Below are 19,341 nucleotides of genomic sequence, written 5' to 3'. Positions count from 1 at the left end.
ACAGGGAAGGACTGCAAGGATCAGGACCAGCAGGAACTTGCTCACAGGCTGGTAGGGGTGTAAAATGTGACAACTGCGTTGAAATGTAGTTTGGCAATTTCCTTTAAAAAATCATATTTTATTAATAGATTGTTCAGTCTTCATATTCCTTGGGTACACATATGAGTGAGTTGAAAACTGGTTGCTTACAAGTCTGAAAACAGATGCTTTCAGCGTTTTCTTAAGCAGCTCTTAAAGCTACAGTTAATTTGAGCAGGTGAATGATGAATGGATAAACTGTGGTATGTAAAGAAATCATCTATGATCTCATACACACACACACACACACACACACACACACACACGCACGCACGCACGCACACGCACATGCACATTCACACACATGCATGCCCACACATACCCTTGCCAAATGGGAGAAGTCAACATGAAAAGCCTACATGTGGTATGACGCAGGTTACGTCACATTCTGGAAGAGGCAAAATTATGAATCTCAGAAAATATTGCCAGAATATCAGCAAAGAAAGGGAGGGGTGAATAAGGGGAACAGAAAGCTTTAGGGCAGTGCATACATACAGTAGTGATGCAAATATGTCATTTTATAGCTTTTCCAAAACTACAGAAAAGACCTACTAGCAGGGAATCAGTTTATAATGGTGGACGTAAGAGTATATTAACACGGAGCCATCAATTATAACAAATCATTACACAAGTACAGGATTCTGTAACAGTGGAAACTGCACGTGTAGCGAAGGATTGCCCACAGAAATTCTCTGTATTTTCCAAAATGAACTTTTCTGTAACCATGAACCTGTCTGAAATGAAAGATAGCCTGTGTAAAGAAAGAAACAAAACAAAGCAAAAGAAAAAATCTGGAAAAACAAACCAAGATAAGATAAGAGTACTGCTAAGATAACATAACTTCTAACTTGTGATGAAGACCTCTTCTGCCATATTTCATGGTAATACCATAGGGTGTGTCAGGTGACAGCTCCTATTACTTAAGTGGAAGCGAGGTAAGCAGCAGAAGCAGGGTACAGGTCCTCTGAGTCTCAAGCCTTGTATACTAATGAATTCAGTCAGGGTTTGCATTGTGCCCCATGGTCATTGAAACCGTTAGCTTTTGCTGAATGGCTACATAGATAACAGATTCAAGACTCATCTACAGTCGCTTAAACGTGGAAAAGAGTCTGACAAAAATACAACTGTAATGGACAATGATGTCTTCATCACCTTTAGGGCAGACTTTGCTGTGTGCTATTTCAGAGCCAGAGGAGGAGAGATCTTGTACGTACTAAGCCATGTCTGTGATCCCTCCGAAGGAGCATGTGCTGGAGATGAAGCGGGGAATACTATGGTCAAATTTCTTGGGACAAGCTCAAGATTAGGGGCAATGTTTAGATACAACTAACTCTACCGAAAATTGAAACTCCAAAGTATTTTTGTTTAATCGATTCCTCTAAGTCAGGAGTCCTATCATGAAAGGATAAAGAGAGCAGGGAAACATGGGAAATACTCAAAAAGTACAATGTCCACTGCTCCTCAACAGAACTCGCCACTTCTGTCGTATGCCAGTGCACTAAGGTTGAACAGTGTCAGCCCTGGAGTTTCTCGCTTGTGCCAGTTGACTGCTCTTGTGAGCAGCCTTCTGGGTTTCACATGGGAAAAACGTCACAGTCCTTCCTACTGTTGACTTAAGTCCGAAGTGGTCAGCTCACTGCTTTGCATGGACGCTGGCTTTACCGAGTCACCCGGATTCAAATGTGAAGACAGTACCTGCTGAGTACTGACTCCCGACCTACTTCGCAGTAAACATGATAATCACGAAAGTGAACATGTTACAAGCCAACCCCGATCATCTTCATGTTTCCCGTGTTGTCATCCTTCTTTATACACGTTTCAGTAACTCCCGAACAACATAAAAGCAAAGGTAGGAGTCGGCTGTTACCTATGATGAAATCGCTTGCATTCTTCCGACAGTAGGATCTCTTTTCTCACATAAACCTTTCTCCACTCCTGGACTCAGCAATCCTTGACGTGGTTCTAACAGATCTAAGGGGAAGAAAAACCACATAAGAAACATGAATACTGTGCTGTATGTGGTTCAGATTCTCTTTCTGACACTGAATAAATTTCCCACATATCTTGCATCAAGCTGTCATACAAAAATTTGCATCTGGAGAACACTTAAAAAGGTCTTTGCTGCCGGGCTGTGATAGTTTATGCCTTTAATCCCAGCAGAGGCAAAGTCATCTCTGAATTCGAGGACAGCCTGTTCTACATTGTGATTTTCAGGACAGCCAGGGTACAGAGAGAAACTTTGTCTTGAGGAACAAAACAAGAACAACAAAAGTAAGTCCTTTTCTTTCTTTATCTCATTTATGACCCAAGGATCTTAACCACCTCTAGGAAATGTTTCACTCACTACATGCATTTACTACTATATGCATTTAAATTTAAAATCAATGTGTCGTTTTACTCATCTGTGAGGTATATAAAATCACAGTGGGGTACCTAAAATCTATTTCTTCTTTCTGACCTAACATCTCTGAATCCTAAGCGCCCCACCAATCCTGCAGCAGTGCTGACCTGAGTGCTGGAGCACTGTTCCTCCAGCAGCAAGCTATGTAAGACACTCTTCCATATCAACGCGAATTCCATGTGTTCATTTTTGGAATAACAACAACAACAACAACAGCAGCAACAAAAAGTGGTCTTTGGCCATGACGCACAGACTGCTCTAATTCAACTCGATAATTCAAAATGGATAAATCCGTTTCCCCACAAGCTATTCTTGGAAAGCCTCTTAAGCCGCCTGCAAACAGACAACACTGCTCTGTGACGTTCCTTAGGAATTCTAGCCAAACCCACCCTTCACAGCCTTAAATATTTATGTCACAGAAAATATGTTTCAAGAAAGATTTGCAGTGGAGCATCTAATTTTGTAGCTCCAAAATCTTACAACCTGTTATGCTTACATAACCGTTCACGGCGTTACGTGGATGCAAAGGAACGCCAAAGGTGCAGCTGTGCAGACACTTGGAGATATAAAGTTGCCCAGGCTGTTTCCAGATCTAAAACCGTACCTCCTCATCTGCGTGGTTTATCAAATGATCTCTTTGCGAAGGCTTGTAGTACACAGGTATGAGTTTTGTGGCTTTTCCAAATGCTTCTTCTAAGAATATAAGAGACTCTTAACAAACGAACAGAGACTCAGCAAAGACATAACTGACAATCCTCTAAAGGTAAGTTTACAGAATATCAGTACCTGTGATGGTACAGGTTTTCATTACATTACTGTCCCTGTTATTTTTAATGTGGGTAATATCTTGTTCCAAAATAATGAAATCCATCATCTATAATGTAAATAAAACTAAGAACGTTTCATTGAATGCAATAAGCCAGGTCCATACTATTGAAAATCACATTCTCTTTGGTTACATTCAATGAACTTTTAGACAAGGTAAAGTTGGCTCTAATACTATGCAAATATATGTCTACACGTGATTAACAGAGGTGCATCATAAGGGAACTTTTAGTAACAATAGACAAATTCTGTATGTTGATCAGGATACTGATTACATAGACACAGTCAACAAGCAAAATTCATTGAATTTTGTCTTTAAGATCTGTGTATCTTGTTGTAATTAAGGTATACCTTGATTAAAAACCAAAAGTCTCATTCATATTCTTAAGTATTAAAAAGACTGTGAGTCAGGGCTTATGTAAGAAAGAATATTTACTCTCTTCCTGGCCAGAGAAACGAAGTCTTCATCCCGTCCACATAAGGGACGTTTATGAAAGAAACCTATAATGCACAGTGTGACACAGTGTGCTCCAAGAACAGAGAAATAGCCTTCTCTACAAAGCTTAGCTTCTTGTGGAAAATAGACAATTGAAATAATAAGCAAAAAGGAAAGGAAAGAACGGAAGAATTATGACAGTTATTGAGATAAGATCTACATGAAAATGAAGACCGCAGTAAACCAGAGCAACCCACTTTCTCCCAATGCAGGAGATACCCTGAGAAGACACTTGTCAGTAGGTGCTGATGGAATACTCAGACGAATGCAGACCATGCTCCTACTGAACGAAGTCAGCACATTCGCAAATTTAAAGAATAAAAACAGCAATTATTTTTAAACCCCATGTTGGCTCAGTCACTGAAGACCATTTTTGCTGTTTTGGTGTTACTTTCTTAAACAGAATTTATATCTTTTATAACCACAGGCAGTTTATATACAGATGTCAGGAGGCCAAAATGGTGTTAAGTGACTTTGTACCCTGTGAGCAAAGGCCAGCCGGGAAGACAGGTGCTGGTAATGTGGCTGCCAGTACTGGATAGGCAGGCACTCTTACCAAACGGCGCCGTGTACATATTTTACGAGTCCAAGCTGGGATGGACAGCATCTGACATATGAAATATATTGAAAAGGAGACTAATAGTCTAATAATACATATTATTTCAATCTAATAATTAAATAATAAGAATGACAAATAGGCTAGTCTTACATCAAACTCTTTCAGGTAAACACCATCCACTCTGCCATAACACTTTGAAATAGAACCCCATTGTGAACAAAACCATTTTTAAAGCAAATGAAAATTTTCCATAGCCAGCTAGGATTACAAAAGCTCTCAGGCCCTTTTGGGGTTTGAACCAATTTACTTGAAATTCTTGCTAAGGGGAGGAGCCATTATAAGATTAAAGAGATGAAAGAATATAATTATGGTAAAATTAAGTATGAACCGTGTAATTAAATTATTAAATTCCCAATTCTGGGGAAGTATCTGTACACTTTAATATCAAAAGGAAAAAGAACCAACATAATACTTGAAAGATAAGTGAGGAAAGAATAAACTAATAAAAAAAAGTCTAGTTTAAAAATTAGCTTTTGGTAAGAAGTCTATCACTGAATAATAAGCTTTCTAAATGGAATCTACTAATACCCTTACCATTGCCTTCTCTCTGGTCTCTGGTTTTCCAAACTCTGGTCAGAAAATATAGGCTGTGTCTAACATTATTTTGGGTGGATAGCCATTTGAAATGGCAGGAGAGATGGCTCAGAGTTTAAGAGCATTTATTGCTTTTGAAGAGGACCACAGTTCCGTTCCCAAGCCTGTAACTATCTGTTGCTCTGGTTTTGTAGACAGCACCACCCCAGTGTAAGCATACATATGAGCTCTTGTTTAAAATAGGTATGCACACAAACACATTGATAAGAATAATTAAATTAATTAATTAAAATAGCCACTTGAATCCAAACTGCCTGAGATTCTAGACCACTCGCAATTGTAACAGTCGATGCATAACCAGAGAAAATTGGCTCAAAAAGGTCAAAAGATAATTTATATTCTCTTGTGTGTGACAAGCTGAAAAAAAATCCCATAGAGGTTTCACATATTTAATATTTAAGATAAGTATGCAATTTGGAAAACATTTTTCAAAACAATTCTGCTGTAGAATCAGATGCTGTCAGGCAAGGCTGTAGCTACAGAACATAGAGGAATTTGAGACAGGTGAGTTCAAGGTAAGCCTCAGCTAAAAAGTATGTTTAAGGCCAGAGTGGGATGCAGGAGTCGCTGTCTCAAATCAAAATATATTTTGTGCACAATGAAATATGTAGTGATTAGAAGAGAGATATTTAATCATTTAATGATTAACAGAATGCCTTTCTAGTATATTCACATATATTTGCTTTCTACAAATTTCTATATTTCTTAAGTGGCAGTCTCTAATATTCATGATAATTAGCCTGTGTCCTTAAACTGCAACTTTCAACAGTTAAAGTAGTAATTGTATTCACAAATTACCTCTTATTTCTAAGCCTTGCCTCCAACTTACGTTTTTGGAAATTAAAATATATTTTTTTAATTTTATTTCTTTTTTTTACACTCCAGATTTTATTTCCCTTTTGGTTTACCCTCTGACTGTTCCACATCCCATACCTCCTCCCTGACCCTGTCTCCATGAGGATGTCCCTACCTCTTCATCCCCCCACCCCTCCAGACCTCTAAACTCCCTGGAGCCTTCAGTCTCTTGAGGACTAGGGGCTGAAAGAACTGCAGGGGTGGAAATGGAGAGGAGCCTGAGGAAAGGGAGGTCCAGCGACAGGCCCAGTGGGATCCAGCTCAAGGAAAGCTCCAAGGTGACACCATTGAGGCTATGGGGCCCAACCTATCATGACTGCCCTCCTGAAAGACCCAATGAGCAGCTGACCCCTGTGACTGAATTAAGGAAAAGCTGGAAGAAGCTGAGGAGGAAGGCAACCCTGTAGGAGGACCAGCAGTGTCAACTAACCTGGACCCCTGATGTCTCTCAGATACTGGACCACCAACCAGGCAGCATACACCAGCTGATATGAGGCCCCCAACACGTATACAGCAGAGGACTGCCAGGTCTGGGTTCAGTTAGAGAAGATGCAATTTCTATCTCTCATAATCCTTGATTTCTAACAATAAGTTATTTGTGTTTCAAGGTCATTCTTTGATACTTATTTTTTTCATGAATATGGCCATTTGGAAATACTTTAAAGAAATTACTGTGTTGAGATTATAAAATGTAAGCAATCTTGCAGACACAGATACTTCAGGCTTCTCGATCTCAAGCCATACAAGGCATAATTACCGTAGAGAAAATTTTAAGGTTTCTTATGATTTTCAAACGGTCACTTACTCCTTCTCTGGTAAGTCTCGGAGACATCACATCATGGCATTCAGACTTTAGAACTAATCTCTAATAATACAAGCCTTTCCCATGTGCCCTTTGAGCAAATTTTGAGCAGGTCAAATGAGATGAACTCATTAAATATATTAAAATCTGCGTAAAACAACTTGAACATTTTGAAAACAGAAACAAAAATGTTTGGAATTAGAGATGGAGGGCTGGCCTTAGTTTTTCAGAGCTCCAGGATTTAGAGATGATATTTGCTACATATCAATAGTAATAGACATTTCAAAGTTTCAGTTTACTTCAGACCTAGTGCCATTATTTTTTTTTTTTTTTTTTTTTTTTTTTTTTTTTTATTAACTTGAGTATTTCTTATATACATTTCAAGTGTTATTCCCTTTCCGGTTCCGGGCAAACATCCCCTCCCCCCTTCTTCCTTATGGGTGTCCCTCCCACCCCTCCCCCATTGCTGCCCTCTCCCAACAGTCTAGTTCACTAGGGGTTCAGTCTTAGCAGGACCCAGGGCTTCCCCCTTCCACTGGTGCTCTTACATTAGATATTCATTGCAACCCTCAGGCAGAGTCCAGGGTCAGTCCATGTATAGTCTTTGGGTAGTATTGGCTTAGTCCCTGGAAACTCTTGTTGGTTTGCATTGCTGTACATAGGGGGTCTCGAGCTCCTTCAAGCTCTTCCAGTTCTTTCTCTGATTGTTCAACAGGGGTCCTGTTCTCAGTTCAGTGGTTTCCTGTTGGCACACGCCTCTGTATTTGCTGTATTCTGGCTGTGTCTCTCATGGAGCGATCTGCATTCACATTTTGATCATCCGTCTTGAGTTTCATTTGTTCTAGGCATCTAGGGTAATTCAAGCATTTGGGCTAATAGCCACTTATCAATGAGTACATACCATGTATGTCTTTTTTCTGTGATTAAGGTTAGCTCACTCAGGATGATAGTTTCCAGTTCCAACCATTTGCCTCTTATTGTTTTGATAGCTGAGTAATATTCCATTGTGTAGATGTACCATTTTCTGTATCCATTCCTCTGTTGAAGGGCATCTGGGTTCTTTCCAGCTTCTGGCTATTATAAATAAGGCTACATGAACATAGTGGAGCACGTGTCTTTTTTTTTATATGTTGGGGCATCTTTTTGGGTATATGCCCAGGAGAGGTATAGCTGGATCCTCAGGCAGTTCAATGTCCAATTTTCTGAGGAACCTCCAGACTGATTTCCAGAATGGTTGCAGCAGTCTGCAACCCCACCAACAATGGAGGAGTGTTCCCCTTTCCACATCCTCGCCAGCATTTGCTGTCACCTGAGTTTTTGATCTTAGCCATTCTCACTGGTGTGAGGTGAAATCAGGGTTGTTTTGATTTGCATTTCCTTTATGACTAACGATGTTGAACATTTCTTTAGGTGTTTCTCAGCCATTCGCATTCCTCAGCTGTGAATTCTCTGTTTAGCTCTGAACCCATTTTTTAATAGGGTTATTTGCCTCCTGCTGTCTAACTTCTTCAGTTCTTTGTATATTTTGGATATAAGCCCTCTATCTGTTGTAGGATTGGTAAAGATCTTTTCCCAATCTGTTGGTTGCCGCTTTGTCCTAACCACAGTGTCCTTTGCCTTACAGAAGCTTTGCAGTTTTATGAGATCCCATTTGTCGATTCTTGATCTTAGAGCATAAGCCATGGGTGTTTTGTTCAGGAAATTTTTTCCAGTGCCCATGTGTTCCAAATGCTTCCCTAGTTTTTCTTCTATTAGTTTGAGTGTATCTGGTTTGATGTGGAGGTCCTTGATCCACTTGGACTTAAGCTTTGTACAGGGTGATAAGCATGGATCGATCTGCATTCTTCTACATGTTGACCTCCAGTTGAACCAGCACCATTTGCTGAAAATGCTATCTTTTTTTCCATTGGATGGTTTTGGCCCTTTGGTCAAAATCAAGTGCCCATAGGTGTGGTTCATTTCTGGGTCTTCAATTCTGTTCCATTGGTCTATCTGTCTGTCTCTGTACCAATACCATGCAGTTTTTTATCACTATTGCTCTGTAATACTGCTTGAGATCTGGGATAGTGATTCCCCATGAAGTCCTTTTATTGTTGAGGATAGTTTTAGCTATCCTGGGTTTTTTGTTATTCCAGATGAATTTGCAAATTGTTCTGTCTAACTTTTTGAAGAATTGGATTGGTATTTTGATGGGGATTGCATTGAATCTGTAGATCGCTTTTGGTAAAATGGCCATTTTTACTATATTAATCCTGCCAATCCATGAGCATGGGAGATCTTTCCATCTTCTGAGATCTTCTTCAATTTCTTTCTTCAGAGTCTTGAAGTTCTTATTGTACAGATCTTTCCCTTGCTTGGTTAAAGTCACCCCGAGGTACTTTATATTATTTGGATCTATTATGAAGGGTGTCCCATTTCCCTAATTTCTTTCAGCCTGTTTCTCTTTTGTAGAGGAAGGCCATTGATTTATTTGAGTTAATTTTATACCCAGACTTTGCTGAGTTGTTTATCAGCTTTAGTAGTTCTCTTGGTGGAACTTTTGGGATCAAAATATACTATCATATCATCTGCAAATAGTGATATTTGACTTTTATTTTCCGATCTGTATCCCTTGACCTCCTTTTTGTTGTCTTATTGCTCTGGCTAGAACTTCAAGAACTATATTGAATAAGTAGGGAGAGAGTGGGCAGCCTTGTCTAGTCCCTGATTTTAGTGGGATTGCTTCAAGTTTCTCTCCATTTAGTTTAATGTTAGCAACTGGTTTGCTGTATATGTGCCATTATTTCTTGAAGTTCCTAGGGGTCACAACCTTTCCTCTACAATAACTCATAATACTGAGCCAATAAGACAGAGATGAAAACAAATCCTAAGACATTTCAATGCCATTTTCATGAGCTATAACAACTACTCACTCAAGCCTGTGAGGTATGTTGGTTGGGCACTCAGTTTTCTAGATGAAGTTAGGGTTATAAAGACATGATTCATAAATATTAGCTGAGCAGCTGACTTGAGATAATGTCATCTAAAGTAGTTTTTACACTGTTTTGATTTTTTGTTACAGAATTCATTAAATGCATGCCTGGTTTGGTCCTGATTTGCATTTAATAATATCTCCCTTAATGTTGCCTATTTAGTTGTATGAAACAGCATTTTCTCATCTATAAAATGTACGCATCACAGGTCATGCTACAATTGTTCTCTATTTCCTAAAAGAAGGATGATGGAGAGAGAGAAGAAAGAAAGAAAGAAAGAAAGAAAGAAAGAAAGAAAGAAAGAAAGAAAGAAAGGAAGGAAGGAAGGAAGGAAGGAAGGGAGAAAGGAAGGAAGAGAGAGAGAAGAGAAAAGAGGGAGGAAGAGATAGATGGTGGAAGAGAGGGAAAGAAGGAATTGAGGAGGAAGGAACTGAAGTCATATATGTACTGAAGCTTTGAATCCTTACTTAGGTGTGTGTCATAGCAGTGGTCCTCAATCCCAATGATGTCATCCTTTAATACAGTTCCTCATGTTGTGGTGACCATAAATTATTTCCATTGCTGCCTCATAACTGTAATTTGACTGTTATGAATGGTAATGTAAATATCTATACTTTCCAATGGCCTTAGGTAACCCACGTGAGAGGTCATTTGACAAAGTGGTCGTGAGGTACATGTGGAGAACCACTGCATTAGACGAACATTTTCTTCTATGAAAGATCTTGGGGCACTCATCTTGGTTCTTAGAAGGCATCCAGCATGTGTGAATGGTGTTCATGTCAACAAAGAATACGTCTTTCTTTAAGTTTAGATAGCCATTGTATGTACTTCTATGAACTTATAGGAAGATTTTCACCGGGGAGCTAAACAGAAAGGACTCCTTTTCAACAGGAAGAGATTCCATACCTTCCACAGGGATACAGAGGTCATAGGCTCTAGGAGAGAGGCAGTCTTTTCAAACATACGAACGTTATACGAAAAGACTTTGGAATGAACCAGCACATCCGGCTTCCTTACTGAGAAATGAGACAGGACTCCACACTGTTTTCAAGTTTTATGAAGGACTGACTGCCATCAACTTTACTATTGGTTGAACTATACATAGAAGCTAGCAATTAAAGTGAAGCTTATCCCTCAAGATGTGAAATCTTTCTTCTCGAAGGACAATGGCGGTTGTTGTTGTTGTTGTTGTTGTTGTTTGGTTTTTTTGGTTGTTTGTTTGTTTTGCCTTCTCCCACTTTAGGTAGTAAACCTGAGTGTACATATAGGTTTAGATATTTAGATTGATTTCAGCATCTTTTTTTTTCATTGACGATATTAAGCCATAGTCATAATTCTGGTTTGGTTTTGGGGGATTGACATAATTTTAATTGAAATAAAATTATATCAATTTCCTCTTATGACTCTCTCCCATGTAACCACCTTTGAGCCCCTCCCATTCTCACATTGAAAGCCAATTTTTCTCTTACTATTAGTGTTATAGAAATATACTCATACATGAATAAGTCTACATAAATACATATAAGTAATACTTTCTGAATTTAAGTTCTTTATTGCTTGAGCAGCCATTTCTCTTTCCCTTTTTATTTATCAAGAGGATGCCATGTAAGTTAGGATGGTCTGTGGGGCCAACGACTCTGAACTCCTTCACTTCAAGAGTCCAGTTGTTACAGATGTGCACCACCAAACCTGGCTCTCACTTAAACTTTTCTAATCTAACTTTATAAAATACACATCACTTTTAGTTCCATATTATTTTTTAAAATTGATTCCTAATAATTTAGTAAAGTAAGATCTTATTATTTTACTATAGATTTTAATATCAAGAATCTGCTTTTTTAATTTACTTTTACATTTTAGGTTTACATTTCCTATAGTGGTTTAATCACAACTGTATAAATTCAGCATTTGTGGTTATAATCATTTTGACCCTAAGGAATAAATATGGAAATAATACCAATGATACCACCAAGAGAGGTTGTACTAAACAGGAAAAAATGTAATAATGTAGCATGTTGATTTATAATTATCTTTCATAAAAGGAATTAACATGAAGCATTTATATCTGACTTTATATGTATGGATTTTAAAATATTTTAATAGAACTTACTTAACTCTGGGCTCAGTGAAAAAAGTTGTAATTGTTTTTAATCCTTAATGATTGCATCTATTAGACAAGTTTGAGAAACAGTCTATCTTTATGAAAGTAAAGTCTATAAAATATAAAACTATCATGTCCTAAAACACTCAAGTCACTTGATCCTCACTATAAATTTTATTACTGTTGCTATTATTATCATTTTGCCTTTATAAATAGCCCAGACCTGCCTTGAATTCACTGCTCATCCAGACAATCAGAGTTTGCTATGACACTTCTACTTTAGCCTCCAGGGTGGTGGCATTTAAATTTTTGCCACCATTCTCATCTCATTATCATCTTTAATTCATGCTGCCTTTCCATAGATTATATACTATGATAATGAAGGAGACCCAGAATAGACTTCATTATCCTGAAAACCTAGCCCTAATGGAGCTTTGGTATCTCTCCTGTACAACTTAAAATGCTATCCCTCTCTTCGGGTTTCAATATATTACTAATTTGAGTTGGATAACAGAGTCAGACTTGGAGACCATTTTATTACAGGAGGACTAAAAGGGCAAACAGATTTATGCTGCATCCCATTTTATAAACAAAACAAAACAACAACAATAACAGAACAATCTCAACCCAGACAATATTGCTGATGCCAAGAAGTGCAAGCTAACAGGAGCTTGATATAGCTGTCTCCTGAGAGGCTCTGCCAGAGTCTGACAAATACAGAGGCAGATCCTGGCAGCCAACCATTGAACTGAGAACGGGTCTCCAATGGAGGAATTAGAGAAAGGATTAAGGAGCTGAAGGGGTTTGCAACCCCATAAGAGCAACAATACCAACCAACCAGAGCCCCCAGGGACTAACCCACTACCCAAAGACTACACATGGACAGACCCTTGGCTCCAGCTGTATAGGTAGCAGAGGATGGCCTTGTTGGGCACCAATGGGAGGAAAAGACCTTGGTCCTGCCAAGGCTCAATGCCCCAGTGTAGGGGAATGTGAGGGCGGGGAGGCAGGAAGGGGTAGGTAAATGGGTGGGGGACACCCTCATAGAGGAAGGGGAGGGGCAATCAGATAGGGGGTTTATGGATGGGAAACCAGGAAAGGGGATAACACTTGAAATGTAAATAAAAAATCCAATAAAACAGAAGTGTTAGTTATGAATATTTGTTTTTCTGGGTACTATCCACTTAAAAGAGTTGGTTGTAGATCTTCATCTTAAAACCATGTCTATTAGAAGGTTATGTAGGGTATGTGTGCCACAGAGTACTTGCTTTAAGGGTAGAACAAGATGTATTAAGTACATGTCTACCAGACAGAACACATGGAGGTGACTGCAGGTTGGACTAGAAATTGCTTAGAAGGGTCTTTTCTGAGAGATGATTCACCTTAGGTCAGAAAGGAATTCTTAGAACTTATTCTCAGCATTTAGTGGAGGAGAGAATTATTCATCGTTCCTTCTCCTCACTGGTGCTTGGCTCAGAGCAGCAGACGCATAAGCAAAAGCCGGGTCTACTGTGACGAATCTGATTGGATTCAGACAGCAAGCTGGCTGACACTGTGTGGAGTTCTATAATAGAAAAAGCGTTCCTGCCCTCATTGCGTTTTAACTAGGGAACATTATTCAAGCTAGAGCATGGATACACATGAACAGCACATTTAATATTTTGTTTTTAATTTTAGTTTATTGAAACAGACGAACAGATGAGTAGGCACAGTTATCATTTCACTCCACTTTAGATTTTGCAATGCATTGGAGTATTTCTATGCGAAAACAAAACCTCTGGTTTTTTATTACTTTTACTTCAAATTTTCGCCCATTTTTAAGGAGCAAAGAGCAATCCACCTATGCCACACTGTAAGACTGAGTCAGAAAACTACAAAACCAAACCAAACAAAACAAAACCCAAAAAACTAAAGAACCAGATCTGGGGCTTTGAGCAATTAATTTGCTCTGTGTAAATCAACAGTTCAGACAAGAGTCTTTCAAACTATGTTGTGAACGGAAAGTACCTCGTGCTACAGAGAAGAACACTCCCAAGGAGACAAATCTCAGGGAACCTGGAACAAGGGTTTAGTCAACAAAGAAAGTGGGAAAGGTAAGCAGGTAAGCATGCAGGGAGTTTCCCTGAAGAATGGGAGAAAGAGAAGTAGAAAAAATGTGAACAAAAACCAAAAAGATGCTGGCAAGAGGAGGGCCTTGTGCTGGTAATCTTCTCTGAGTTGAAACTCACGGGACTTAGAGGACAGACCTTCCACAACTACTCAACAACTTCACAAGGACACAGCCGCTGCCTACTCTGAAACTTGAGAGGAAAAACAAAACATCGTGGCATACCTTGGTCAACTACACAGCCACAGAGGTATCATCAAAGGTATCAAGAGAAGGACAAAGATGGATTCTCCTTCTGGCCAGGTGTTCTGTGTCTCCCAAGGGTTAGAGGGAACAGAGTTTCCCATCACCACTTGCTGGGAGTGAAACGCTAGCTCTGAGTAGAGGGTCAGGAAACTCCAGTCTAGTGAGTTGATTCGATGCTGAACACTGTAGCAGGCTGGCCATCTCAGATGGGGAGGACATAGTGCTAGCTCACTAAACTAAAGGGTTCATAGATGCTCAGCAAAGCAAGCTTGCCAGGACCTGAAACTGTGTTTTTCATATACTTCTGTTTTCGTCATAAACTGCATTGATCAAAAGCTGATACATATAAAATCTATATTTGCCAGCAAAAAATGTAATTTCACATTTAAATAGAGTAAATAAGAGAAGAAACTATTCTGTAGCTTCTGGAACATTTAACATAATTGACCTTTAATATCCATGGATATTTCTGAATAAGTAACTAAGAAAGAATATTAGTGGCTAGGTAATATCATCTTAACAACAACCAGTTTCTGAATTGATATTCAGAATCTACAGATTATAAAATGTAGACTTTACTGTATCAGATATTCTGTTTAATGGCTTCAAGGCCTTGAGAAGATCACATAACTTCTGTAACCCATGCTCCAAATTAAAAGTAATGATATTCATACCTACAATGTTGATAAGTAAGAATAAAATACGCAATACAGGAAAATGACGATTACCCACAAAGTATTCAATACTATTAGCTTTTATTAGCTATTATTATTAGTTACATTATGACTGTTGCTTATAGGCAATTTTGTGAGGAATTTTCTTGAGGGATCTGAGGGACAGCTCAGTCCTGAGTTCAGTGCCACCTCTGGGCAGATTGCCCTGTTGGATAAGAAAGCAGGTCTAGCTACCCATGAAGAGCAAGCCAGTAAGCAGCATTCCTCCAGAAACTCTGTCTCCTTCCCGCCTCCAGGTTCTTCCTTTATTTTTTGTCTTGAATTTCCCTCATGATGGACTGCAACCTGCAAATAAATCTTGTCAAATAAACCTTAACAAATAAATCATTTCCTACCTTAGTTGCTCTGTTAATGGGTATCTCAGCCGTGGGTATTCTCAAGCACACTAAGATGCCCATCCTCTAAGTATCTCATGTGAAGCAGATTTTTCAGTTTGGATGATCTGCTCAATATACAATAGATTATATATATACATATATATATATATATGTATATATATAATCTATTTTCTTGTTTTGTGATAACTTACACAGTACCAAAACATAATAAAAGATAAACAATTGTTTTAAATGAGAGAGACTTATTAAAGGCCATTCACATACTAGTGCTGTTCAAAATGGGCTTGGGTGTATTCTATTATCTCCCTGAAATGACATGAGTGGACAAACCAATGGCCTCAAACCTGATGAGTCAATGGAATGTGTTTGAGGAGAAACAGTATCTTTAAAATGTCAAATAGTTGCTACAACTGCCCATTCTTTAAAACTATTAGACACTATGCCACAGTGACAAATGACACTAATAGTTTCTGTGCTGTGGTCATCACAGCAGAATTGGTAATGCATTTTTATTCTGTTAGACAGGCACTTCTGGTGACATTATGTGCACATAAAACGGTCTAGTAACTTATGACTGGTATAAAACAAAAGCAATATATTCCAGACTTAGGGAAAATGTTTCTTTCTAACTCACTTTCACATTATTATAGCTTCTGATGGCATCACCCTTTCACGTCTTTCACCTAATCCTGGCAATTCACTCTTGGGTTTCTTAAACTTACAATTCAGTTATTGGTGAAAAAATATTCCCTAGTAGTCACTGATCTGTTTATTAGTCAATGCTCAGTGGGAGCCACATATGAACAGCTATGTGCATGTTGACACACAGGAGGGAAGCACCATGTGTGCCACCAGGCCGCCATGTTCCAAAGATGCCACCCCCTCCTGCATTTCCACTTGGACTTGTAACTTGACTTTGTTTGGGTTTGGTTAGTTTGATTTTAGCAAGAGCAACACTTTCCTCTTGCATTTCAACAGTCTGGAAATCCAAAAGAAATGCATGGCAGATTTAGTGTCTAGTAAAGGTTTCTGATTTATAGACAGTATGTTCTTGCTGAGCCATCGCACGGCCACCATGTCCTTTAAGTCACTTACAATTTATACCCTCCTTATCCTTTGCCCAAAGGTTAAACTGTCAAGCTCCTTCTTATGAAGAAGGATTTAAGTCATTCCAAAATGCAAAAATACACATGCTTCTAAGTGGGAGGACTATCAAACAAACAGGAAGACTTGAAAATGTCTTAGCTTTTACTCAACAACAACAACAAAAACAAAAAAACAAACAAAAAACTTGACAGTGCCTTAGTTTTTATACAACAACAATAACAAAAAGACCTGGCAATATCGTTGTTTTTACCCTTACATTGAGGGAAGTATTTGGAAAATTTGAGACTGAAAGCTTGAATAATTAATGAAAATATTGACAGGATCAAGCAGTCTGAAAGCAGTTGGCCAGTCTGTTTTTCTCATCATCTGCAGATAGAATTATTTACAGAACTACAATATGTCTATAAGGAAGTAATTTGGAATCTAGACAATGTGGGTTTGTTTGATTTCAATTTCTCTCACTTGTGGTGATTCCCCTGTATTCCTGATTTCTTTACTCTCCTTAATTTCCTCGTATTTAATATTGGCTCATACATAATGAAATGAATTACTTAAATTTGTTAAAAAATATTAAGACATGTATAACTACAATGAGATGTGTAGAGTATTAAAGTTTCAACTTTTATTTATAAAGGGATGTTATACTTTACCAAGGGGAAGTACATAGCCGCTTGGAGGATTTTATTATGATATACCCTTAAAAGAAAAAGCCCTAAGCAACTATAAGCTTGTAAGGTCTGGTTTGTATTGTTCAGTAGCAGGAATTTCAGAAATGATTGCAGTTGGAAGTCCCCATACTGAAATGTCACTAAAAGGTACAAGCTAGTGGACACTAGATGCGATTGTCCTGAACTCCAAACTGTGAAAGTAATAAATACCCACAACAGTCCTCAGTACCTTTTAGTTGTCTGAATTTAGCCAAGACTAATGGAGATAAATGTGTAGAGTGGTGTCTTTGAATTTTACACACTGTTAAAAGGACACAGGACAACTGCATCCATGATGGGTGTGGTTCAGTCCTTTATCATTGCAAGTTATTCTGGATTTAATTGTACCTCCTCCGATTCATCTGTTTAAGTATTAACACAAGACTATAGAATATGAACCTGACAGGAAATTATATTAGTATTGACATTGTTAAGAAATGGTCATGCCTGGGTTCGGTCCCCAGCTCCGAAAAAAAGAAAAGAAAGAAAAAAAAAGTAAATAAAATGGTCATGCATTTTTTGGTGGTTGGGTGGTTAGGCTTCCAACCCAGCGTTGCTTGTATTTGAGTGAGAAAGAGTGATGTGGCCTCATACACATGACTTGAAGGAACAGCACACAGGAAACAATGAGAGAAACAAGTAGGGTACACAAGCAACTTCCAGGGAGCTTCACACACTTGCGGAGAAGCACGAGAAGCCAGGGAAGAGGGTTCCCATAGTTACCATGGACTCTCCTTCAGCTCGCTCAGAAGAAAATAATCTGGCCTTTATGATTTGTGCTTTTACCCACGTGGTAAAACACGTACGTTTCCATCACTTGACACCCTAAGATTTGAATACTTTATTATCTGATTTCTAGCAAAAAAATCCCATTGGTTTATAGGGGTGTACAAAATCCAATTTAATATTTACAGTGCACAGCAGGCATATTAAGTGGTTATTATGGTAAGATAAAAAATTTAATCATCTGGTCATTACAACTGAATTGCCAACTCAATTGTTTTTTTGTAGGATCATTTTAGAATCACCTTGATGTACTAGCTCAGAGAGCAAACGAGACTTTGAATAATTTTCATTCTAAAATTTGGGTGAAGTCTGTCAAATGGTGACAACAGGAACCTAGAATGTAATTTCAAGAGCTGAGTACTGTTGACCACTTTCTTCCCTTGTGCCACAGATTCTTTATCAGAGATAAGTGAAGGCATGAAACTATCACTTACTAAGACTGAATCTCATGGGACACTGAGATCGTTAACTTTTAAGCAGAAAGACAATGGTGTATGTCAAATGTCAGATTACCACAGGATGAGCCGCTGTAAGGAATAGGCCCAGAAACTAACCCTCTACTAGCTACCACTTACCTCTAGCCCTGGTACGGAAGTGACTGTAGAGCTCAGTTCTAACGCAACTAGTCTCACCCATCTGGGCAGATGTTTATAATGATGACACCATGTACAGACCAGAATTAAGAAACAAATTAATGGCAGGGAAAAAAGCAGATAAGTTTTGTATACTGCATTAAAGATATTGGACATGGCTCAATCCAAATTTCCTTGGGTTAGCTAATTCTTGGTCTATAACAGACATTGTCAATGAGAAGTCAAATTTTATATAAGCAAGTCAAAATGATACTGGAATTATGAATTCATCGGCAGATTAGAAGTTTTTCATCTTCTAGTGGAGTAATGCATGGGATCTTGTACTGACATCTTTCTGTCTGTCTGTCTTTCTTTCTCTTCTCTCCTTTCTCTTTCTTTCTTTCTCTTTCTTTCTTTCTTTCTTTCTTTCTTTCTTTCTTTCTTTCTTATTGGATACTTTATGTATTTACATTTCAAATGTTATCCTCTTTCCCAGATTCCACTCTGAAACACCCATAGCATCCCCCGTCCCCCTTCCTCTATGAGAATGCTCCTGTACCCACCCACCCACTCCTGCCTCACCACCCTGGCATTCTACACGGGAGCATGGAGCCTTCACAGGACCAAGGGCCTCTCCTCTCACTGATGCTAGACAATGCTATCCTCTGCTACATAAGCGGCTGGAGCCATGGGTCCCTCCATGTGTACTCTCTGGCTGGTGGTTTAGTCACTGGGAGTTCTGGGGGGTAGGGTTGGTTGTTATTGTTTTTCTTCCTATAGGGTTGCAAACACCATCAGCTCTTTCAGTCCTTTCTCTAACTCCTCCATTGGGGTCCACATGCTCAGTCCAATGGTTGACTGTGAGCATCTGCCTCTGTATTTGTCAGGCTCTCACAGAGCCTCTCAGGAGAGACATCTGCATTTCATAAAGACAAATACCTATCCTTCATAGCAGTGTTCAATATCAAGCTTCTAAGAGTCAAACCTAGTTAGGTCCATGT

General features: G+C 38.7%; 1 long non-coding RNA gene across 1 annotated transcript in view; it reads right to left on the bottom strand.

Annotated features, from left to right (window-relative positions):
* Positions 1 to 895: 895 nt before the first annotated feature.
* LOC116901472 overlaps positions 896 to 19,341 on the bottom strand; it is a 177,220-nt gene continuing 158,774 nt past the window's right edge. Inside the window, exon 3 of the long non-coding RNA XR_004387998.1 lies at positions 896 to 2,049. This is a non-coding gene — a long non-coding RNA (uncharacterized LOC116901472). The remainder of the gene's footprint in view (positions 2,050 to 19,341) is intronic.

This window comes from Rattus rattus, chromosome 5 (genome assembly GCF_011064425.1).
Source record: "Rattus rattus isolate New Zealand chromosome 5, Rrattus_CSIRO_v1, whole genome shotgun sequence".
NCBI classification, from domain to species: Eukaryota; Metazoa; Chordata; class Mammalia; order Rodentia; family Muridae; genus Rattus; species Rattus rattus.
Note: the sequence above shows the minus strand (reverse complement) of the source record. Positions and strands in the feature narration are given on the sequence as shown.